Here is a 7500-nt window from a genome sequence, read left to right as displayed (position 1 = left end):
TCAGTTTGAGTCAGTGTTTTGCACAGAGCGATCTGCCTGATCACAATGACTAAGAGAGATAATTGTTTAAAAAACATGAAAAGTCTGTCAGTTCACTGTGTTATTAAATGGGCTGTTGGTTATTACCAGTCACCATCCATTTCTATCACTACTAAGGCAATGATTATGTTAAAGTGATTGAAACAGGTTGGATACAGTTCTAGGAGACCTGAGAGTATTATACATGTATTTTCTTAGTGATTGGCGTATCTGCGAATAAATTCATTGTAAAACAAATTTGTGAAAAATATATTCTCCAAAACCTGTCAAATTTTAAAAAAATTGATCATCTCTAGTGCTCAGAAATAAGTCAATACAGTTAGAAATGACTCATATAGCTTAACAGTGAGTAGACCCAAAATAATTTTTGCAGAGATCACCAACTATATGCAATGTCAACAGTTCCATGACTTCCTCTACAGTACATGTTTATGAGGATTTATAGATTCGGAGTAAACGGAGTTAGACTGGTATAAAAACACATATTTTATTGTTGTATAAGTAAAATTCAGTTACAAAAACATACATTTAAATGGTGACATGACAGTTAGACAAAAGAGTGTCAGGCACGACCTACCACAGCTCCTGCTTCCCATGGGGCGGAGAGCTCCTGATGATTAACCGTTCAAACCAGTAGTTTCGCTGCTCTGCTGACCTGAAATGTGCACTCTTCGATGCTGCAAGGATGACTAGCTTTATAGCAGATCTTACATGCTCTATTGGAAAGATCTTGTAAGCACTGCGCTCCTTGCCTAGGAGAAAGGCCACCACTGATAATACTGTAGAGTGGGCCAGTAACCTAGGCAACGAGTTGTAGACAATAGAATTAAAAATCCCTCCATTCTTGAGATCAGAAGGGGATTTTTAATAACAAGTAAATTGCAAAGTTGCTTGTCTTCATTTTGCAACTGTAACCATGATGAGATGAACACTTTAAGCATTAAATGGGTTTTCCCATGAACAAAGTACATTTTAATCAATAGATCTTGAAATGATATTAAGTTCCACAATTGGATGTGATTAAATAAAATGTTCCTGTGCTGAGATAATCTTATGAATGTGTCCCTGCTGTGTACTGTGTAATGGCTGTGTCTGACCGTGCAGGAACATGGTCTGATCATACCACAGCTTCTGGGCAGGTGAGGAAGCAAAATAAAGTATATATTATTTTTATTCCAAGATCTATTAATTAAAACATACTTTGTTCATGGGGCAAACTATTTAAGAAGTAGTCATTAGGGCTGTGAACATCTCATAAATCCCATGCACATGGCTGTAAGTAACAGTATCTATCCCACATAGAGCAGGCCCCCAGAATTCTCAGTACTGGTGATGCTATAGAGAAGGGTGTTTAGACCCTATAATCCTCTTAATATGACACTAATCCCCTTTTGTAAGTCTGTACTACGTCCACTATCACTATTACCTGTTACAGATATATTGATGACTTCTTCCTCACCAGTTATACACCTGCAGAAGAATCACAGCAATAAATTCCATTTTCCTATTAGAATAAAATATTATAATTACAGCCCTGGTTTAATGTGTGATACCACTGGCCAGCAGCAGCAGGACGATTATCTTCAGCGTCCAGGTATTCGGTGGCCACTTCTAATCCAGTCCTTGCCTTGTTTCTTTTCTTATACGCTGCAAAGACGCATCAGAATAACGAGCTGCTCTCTGCTGCAAAACTTGTAAGCAATGTCTCTCATTTGATAATCCCATTGATCGTGGACTGTTCTAACATTGATTGCAAGCAGTCCCATCATTGCTCTTTCTGAATGATAGCATCATCAAACCGCCAGCGAGCGGAGAAGCCGAGCATACAAACCATGTGCTGGAGGAGGCGGCAGCTGCCTGGCGGTGTGTAGCGGAGGGCGAAGGGACAGGGGCATTCTGCCCTCTCTACAATGTCATTGCACTATTCAGATCAATGAAAGCAGATTTCACCTGATCTTCTGCTCAGCATTCTGGGCACATACAGCTGTCCATGCCAAGCTCAGCTGTAAAAGGAAGAAAATAGGCAAGAAACACATCACTCACTTGGCTATTGGTATTATTCCAATGCAACTCATTACAAGGGATCAATGTAGACTTACATGTTCTTCAGGTGATAGGGAAGCATCTTGAGTGGCTGCAAACTGTGACTGCTCATGTCGCTACCTAAAACACAAGAAAATACAATTTTTAACAAATGCTAAACAACCAGTCCAATCAATTCCTTTATATTTATGAAAGATAACAAACTGCTCCAAAGGACTGCAAATACCTAAAAACAGGGAGATAATCACACCAAAAACGTATTAATGGGATTCTGGGTTCATATAAAGGGATTCTGGGATCAGACAAAGGGTTTCTGTCCATGGTCTGGGTCTGGTATCAAAGCTCAGCTTCAATGTCTTCTATGGAAAAAGTAGATCTAAATATCTAATTCAGGACAATTAGAAATGAACAAATGTATTTGATGCAAATTAAATCGGAGTCAAATTTTTAGGAATTTGATGAACCCAGAGAATTTAAACAACTTGTGATTCGCTTCACACTAATCGGCAAAAATGTCTGACCCCGTTGTACATATTGCAGAAGATTGCATCAGTCATAGAACTGACCTCAGGCGTTACCACATTGACTTCTCCTTTTTGCCCTGCAGCTATCACATAACATGGTGCAGAACTGCCAATCAGGAGGGGCCACATAGCCAGTCTAAAAGCAGAAGCATGGAATGCAGCAGCCATTTTGTGGTGAATCTGGATAGTGAGAAGACGTCACAGCTAACAGTTTAGCTATAGAGACAATGAGAGAAAGTCATAAAACACTGAAGGAACTTTGGATGTCACTTTGACATTGCTAAGTCTGTGTTTGCGTTAAAGAGCTTGAAAGGGATTAGAAGCGGTCCTAAGATATCTCAGAGAGTTAGATGCATCTTGGAAGCTTTGGCGTTATTAAAATTCACCACAAATCTAATAAAAAAAAATGGCAAAGCTGTCAAATTGAAATGATTATGTTTCATACTAAGGGCTCATGCAGATGACCGTATTTTCGGTCCGAGTGCGATCCGACAAACCATTTAATCGCACCTGGACCAATGTTATTCTATGGGGCCGTGCACATGTCTGATTTTTTGCTCGGACCGAGTCTGTCGGAGGAAAATTTCACAGCATGCACAATTTGCATCTGGAAATCGAAACTCACTCTGCCACGCAAGTCAATGGGTCCGTCAAAAAAATCGGACAGCACTTGGATGACATCTGAGTGTGGTTCATCCCCTTCATGACAAAATGGAGAAGATGGAGACTTTTCTTCCCAACTTATCCACATCCGACAAAATTGGATCACACTGTCGCCAAACTCTGATCAGAGTGTAATTAGCATAATCGGACCGATTTTCTCGGATGAGAGAAAATACGGCAATGTGACCTTAGCCTAAATATGACAGATCAGGAGTACCGACGCGTTTTTGTGTTTTTTTAACGCTGGGCTGCTGCACTAATATGTCACACCATCTTTAATGCGGCAAACACAAACTTAAATATGTTTTCCCACTAACCTTCCACAATGATAGCTGATAAATATCTGATCACTGTGGGTGTCCCTCTGCTGGGTGCCCTCCTGAACACAAGAACTGGGGTCCGAAGCCCTTATTCTTCCTACCTTTGGTCACAATTGAATGAAACCGCAGTCATAGATGATTGCTGCCCCAAATCACTGTCTACGGGACTGAAGCGATAGTCACTGCTAGGACTCCCCAGTGATCAGATATTTAAGAGATTGGTTCATAAATAAATCAGGAAAATTCAAGAATGGTTGTTCACATAATGTAAATTTAAAAGGAGGCGCCTACTCTGGATCATGTAGCAGCCCCTTTAAATATATCAGAAAAGCAACTCTATGACGCTTTTGGATGTGCACACCAATGCCTGTCTCTTTAAGCAGAATTAGCAACACTATTATAATGAAGGCATATATCTGCATATAGGAGATTTTATTATGATTTTTTTTAGGATACGAGTTTAATGTTTTGCATTATTCATGTAGGAGCTCGTCTACATGCTCACTGTTTTCTGTGGTATATATACTGCTCAAAAAAATAAAGGGAACACTCAAATAACACATCCTAGATCTGAATGAATGAAATATTCTCATTGAATACTTTGTTCTGTACAAAGTTGAATGTGCTGACAACAAAATCACACAAAAATCATCAATGGAAATCAAATTTATTAACCAATGGAGGCCTGGATTTGGAGTCACCCCTAAAATTAAAGTGGAAAAACACACTACAGGCTGATCCAACTTTGATGTAATGTCCTTAAAACAAGTCAAAATGAGGCTCAGTATTGTGTGTGGCCTCCACGTGCCTGTATGATCTCCCTACAACGCCTGGGCATGCTCCTGATGAGGTTGCAGATGGTCTCCTGTGGGATCTTCTCCCAGACCAGGACTAAAGCATCCGCCAACTACTGGACAGTCTGTGGTGCAACGTGACGTTGGTGGATGGAGCGAGACATGATGTCCCAGATGTGCTCAATCAGATTCAGGTCTGGGGAACGGGCGGGCCGGTCTATAGCTTCAATGCCTTCATCTTGCAGGAACTGCTGACACACTCCAGCCACATGAGGTCTGGCATTGTCCTGCATTAGGAGGAACCCAGGGCCAACCGCACCAGCATATGGTCTCACAAGGGGTCTGAGGATCTCATCTCGGTACCTAATGGCAGTCAGGCTACCTCTGATGAGCACATGGAGGGCTGTGCGTCCATTCAAAGAAATGCCACAGAACACCAGGATTGGCAAAGTCGCCACTGGCGCCCTGTGCTCTTCACAGATGAAAGCAGGTTCACACTGAGCACATGTGACAGACGTGACGAGTCTGGAGATACCGTGGACAGCGATCTGCTGCCTGCAACATCCTTCAGCATGACCGGTTTGGTCAGTAATGGTGTGGGGTGGCATTTCTTTGGAGGCCCGCACAGCCCTCCATGTGCTCATCAGAGGTAGCCTGGCTGCCATTAGGTACCGAGATGAGATCCTCAGACCCCTTGTGAGACCATATGCTGGTGCGGTTAGCCCTGGGTTCCTCCTAATGCAGGAAAATGCTAGACCTCATGTGGCTGGAGTGTGTCAGCAGTTCCTGCAAGATGAAGGCATTGAAGCTATGGACTGGCCCACCCGTTCCCCAGACCTGAATCTAATTGAGCACATCTGGGACATCATGTCTCGCTCCATCCACCAATGTCACGTTGCACCACAGACTGTCCAGGAGTTGGCGGATGCTTTAGTCCAGGTCTGGGAGGAGATCCCACAGGAGACCATCCGCAACCTCATCAGGAGCATGCCCAGGCGTTGTAGGGAGGTCATACAGGCACGTGGAGGCCACACACAATACTGAGCCTCATTTTGACTTGTTTTAAGGACATTACATCAAAGTTAGATCAGCCTGTAGTGTGTTTTTCCACTTTAATTTTGGGGGTGACTCCAAATCCAGGCCTTCATTGGTTAATAAATTTGATTTCCATTGATGATTTTTGTATGATTTTGTTGTCAGCACATTCAACTTTATACAGAACAAAGTATTCAATGAGAATATTTCATTCATTCCGATCTAGGATGTGTTATTTGAGTGTTCCCTTTATTTTTTTTGAGCAGTGTACAATTTGGCTTTAATGCCTACAAGGAGGTGGGATAGACGCCTCATTAATGTGATAGAGTACTTCTTGTACATGTAATTATATTGGTGCAATTGTATTGAGACATGACAAAGAGAAGACGCTTAAGTGCAGCATGGGTGTGCGCAGATGTAACACAAGATCCGCAGAATCACAGAGTACAGAATCGCAGCTTCATAACTGCTCTGTCTTTGGTTTGAAGCCATTTGGATTGTACACTGCTGGTAATGGATCCCTTCTGCTCACAACGCTGAGCACTAACACATCACATCGGCACTGTAAATGATATGTAACGCTGCATGGCGACATTGTGCTTTACAGTGACACCTACCAGTATTACAGATATCAAGCTGTGATAGTAAAGCAGATGGAAATGGGGGGCGATTGCACTGATGGTCCTCCCAGGACAGGGGCGAGACAGGAATAGGATTTGGGGGAGCCACCTCCTGTCAGCACTTCTGTGCATCCACTTCTGTTCTGCTCATACGTCATCATGGTGTTCTGGATCTCAATCTTGATCCGGGCTTTACGTGGCTGCAGTACAGAGCCTGCGATGTAACAGAACTATGTCACCAGCTCCGTCACTGCTCTGGGTGTCATTTTTGCGTCTAGCTGAACCTAAACCTAATGATCCCACAAAAAAGAAGAGGGGAAAAAAAAGAGAATTTAGACATGTGCGTTCAATAAGTTATGAACTGACGCCCCCTCTGTGTTACATGTTAGGCTATGTTCACATATCATGGTTATTTCAGCATTTTTTGATGCAAATTTTCAGCTGCGTTTTACAGTACCAGCAAAGTCTATGAGATTCCTGAAAGCTCATGCACACATCATGTTTTTTTTTTTGTTCAGGATTTTGTGCTTTGCGTGTTTGTTTTTTTTGCAAAATAGAGCATGTCACTTCCTTCAGCGATTTTTCACTCATTGGAAGTAATGGGTGGTGAAAAAAAAAGCTGAAAAATTGTGTCTGGTTTTTCAGCGTTTTTTGCAGTGTTTTTTGTGCCAAAACCAGAAGGAGATTTTTGTTTTTCACTGAACTTTATGTAAATGCATAAAAGAGGCAAAAGGACAGTGAAAAAAATGCTGAAAAAAAGCATCAAAAACGCACCAAAAAACAAGCAAAAACGCAAGAAAAATCCTGAACAAGCAAGAGATCAAGTTTTGATGCAGTTTTGCTGCAGAAAAAAAACGCTGAAAAAGCATGATGTGTGAACATAGCCTTAAAGGGATTTTCTCAACAACAAAAAACACAAATGAGTAAGGGCTGTAATGAGTAAGAGCTCGCTCACATGAGTGTTAATTCTTACACAGCTCCTTTATATAAATGACACTTTGAGTTTGATCCGAGTGTCAGCACAGTGTGATCCGATTCCATTGCATTAAATAATCGTATCACAGGTGCTGAGAAGACGGAGAACTTAATTTCTCCATTGTCTGAGTCCGCAGTAATCGGACTGCACTCGGATGACATCCTAGTGCAGTCCAATGTTTTCCTCGCATTCATAGACCTGAATGTGCGTGTGCAATCCGATTTGCGCAGAATGTTATGTTTTTTTTCTCATGACAAATCAATATGAAAGAAAAAAAAATGCAGATCTGCACTGCCCCATAGTATAACATTGATCTGAGTGCTATCCAATAAAACACCAGATATATTATGCGCTCATGTGAGCGAACCCTTACTGTCAATCCAGGAGAACTGGCAGCAGAATGTCGGTATCTGTCTCTAATTCCTCCCACCTCCACAGAACTTTATGAGCACCAACTGCCATCTCCTATCTCAGTAATGGGAAAGT

General features: G+C 41.9%; 1 long non-coding RNA gene across 1 annotated transcript in view; it reads right to left on the bottom strand.

Moving 5' to 3' along the window:
• Nucleotides 1–245: 245 nt before the first annotated feature.
• Nucleotides 246–7500, bottom strand: part of LOC141250555 (uncharacterized) — a 30754-nt gene continuing 23499 nt past the window's right edge. The window contains exons 2-4 of the long non-coding RNA XR_012312720.1: nucleotides 6036–6328; nucleotides 2139–2202; nucleotides 246–2042 (exon numbers count right to left, since the gene is read on the bottom strand). This is a non-coding gene — a long non-coding RNA (uncharacterized lncRNA). The remainder of the gene's footprint in view (nucleotides 2043–2138; nucleotides 2203–6035; nucleotides 6329–7500) is intronic.

Source organism: Phyllobates terribilis, unplaced genomic scaffold (assembly GCF_046119375.1).
Source record: "Phyllobates terribilis strain yellow unplaced genomic scaffold, ASM4611937v1 Scaffold_2__4_contigs__length_985480577, whole genome shotgun sequence".
NCBI classification, from domain to species: Eukaryota; Metazoa; Chordata; class Amphibia; order Anura; family Dendrobatidae; genus Phyllobates; species Phyllobates terribilis.
This window is presented reverse-complemented; position numbering and strand designations above follow the sequence as displayed.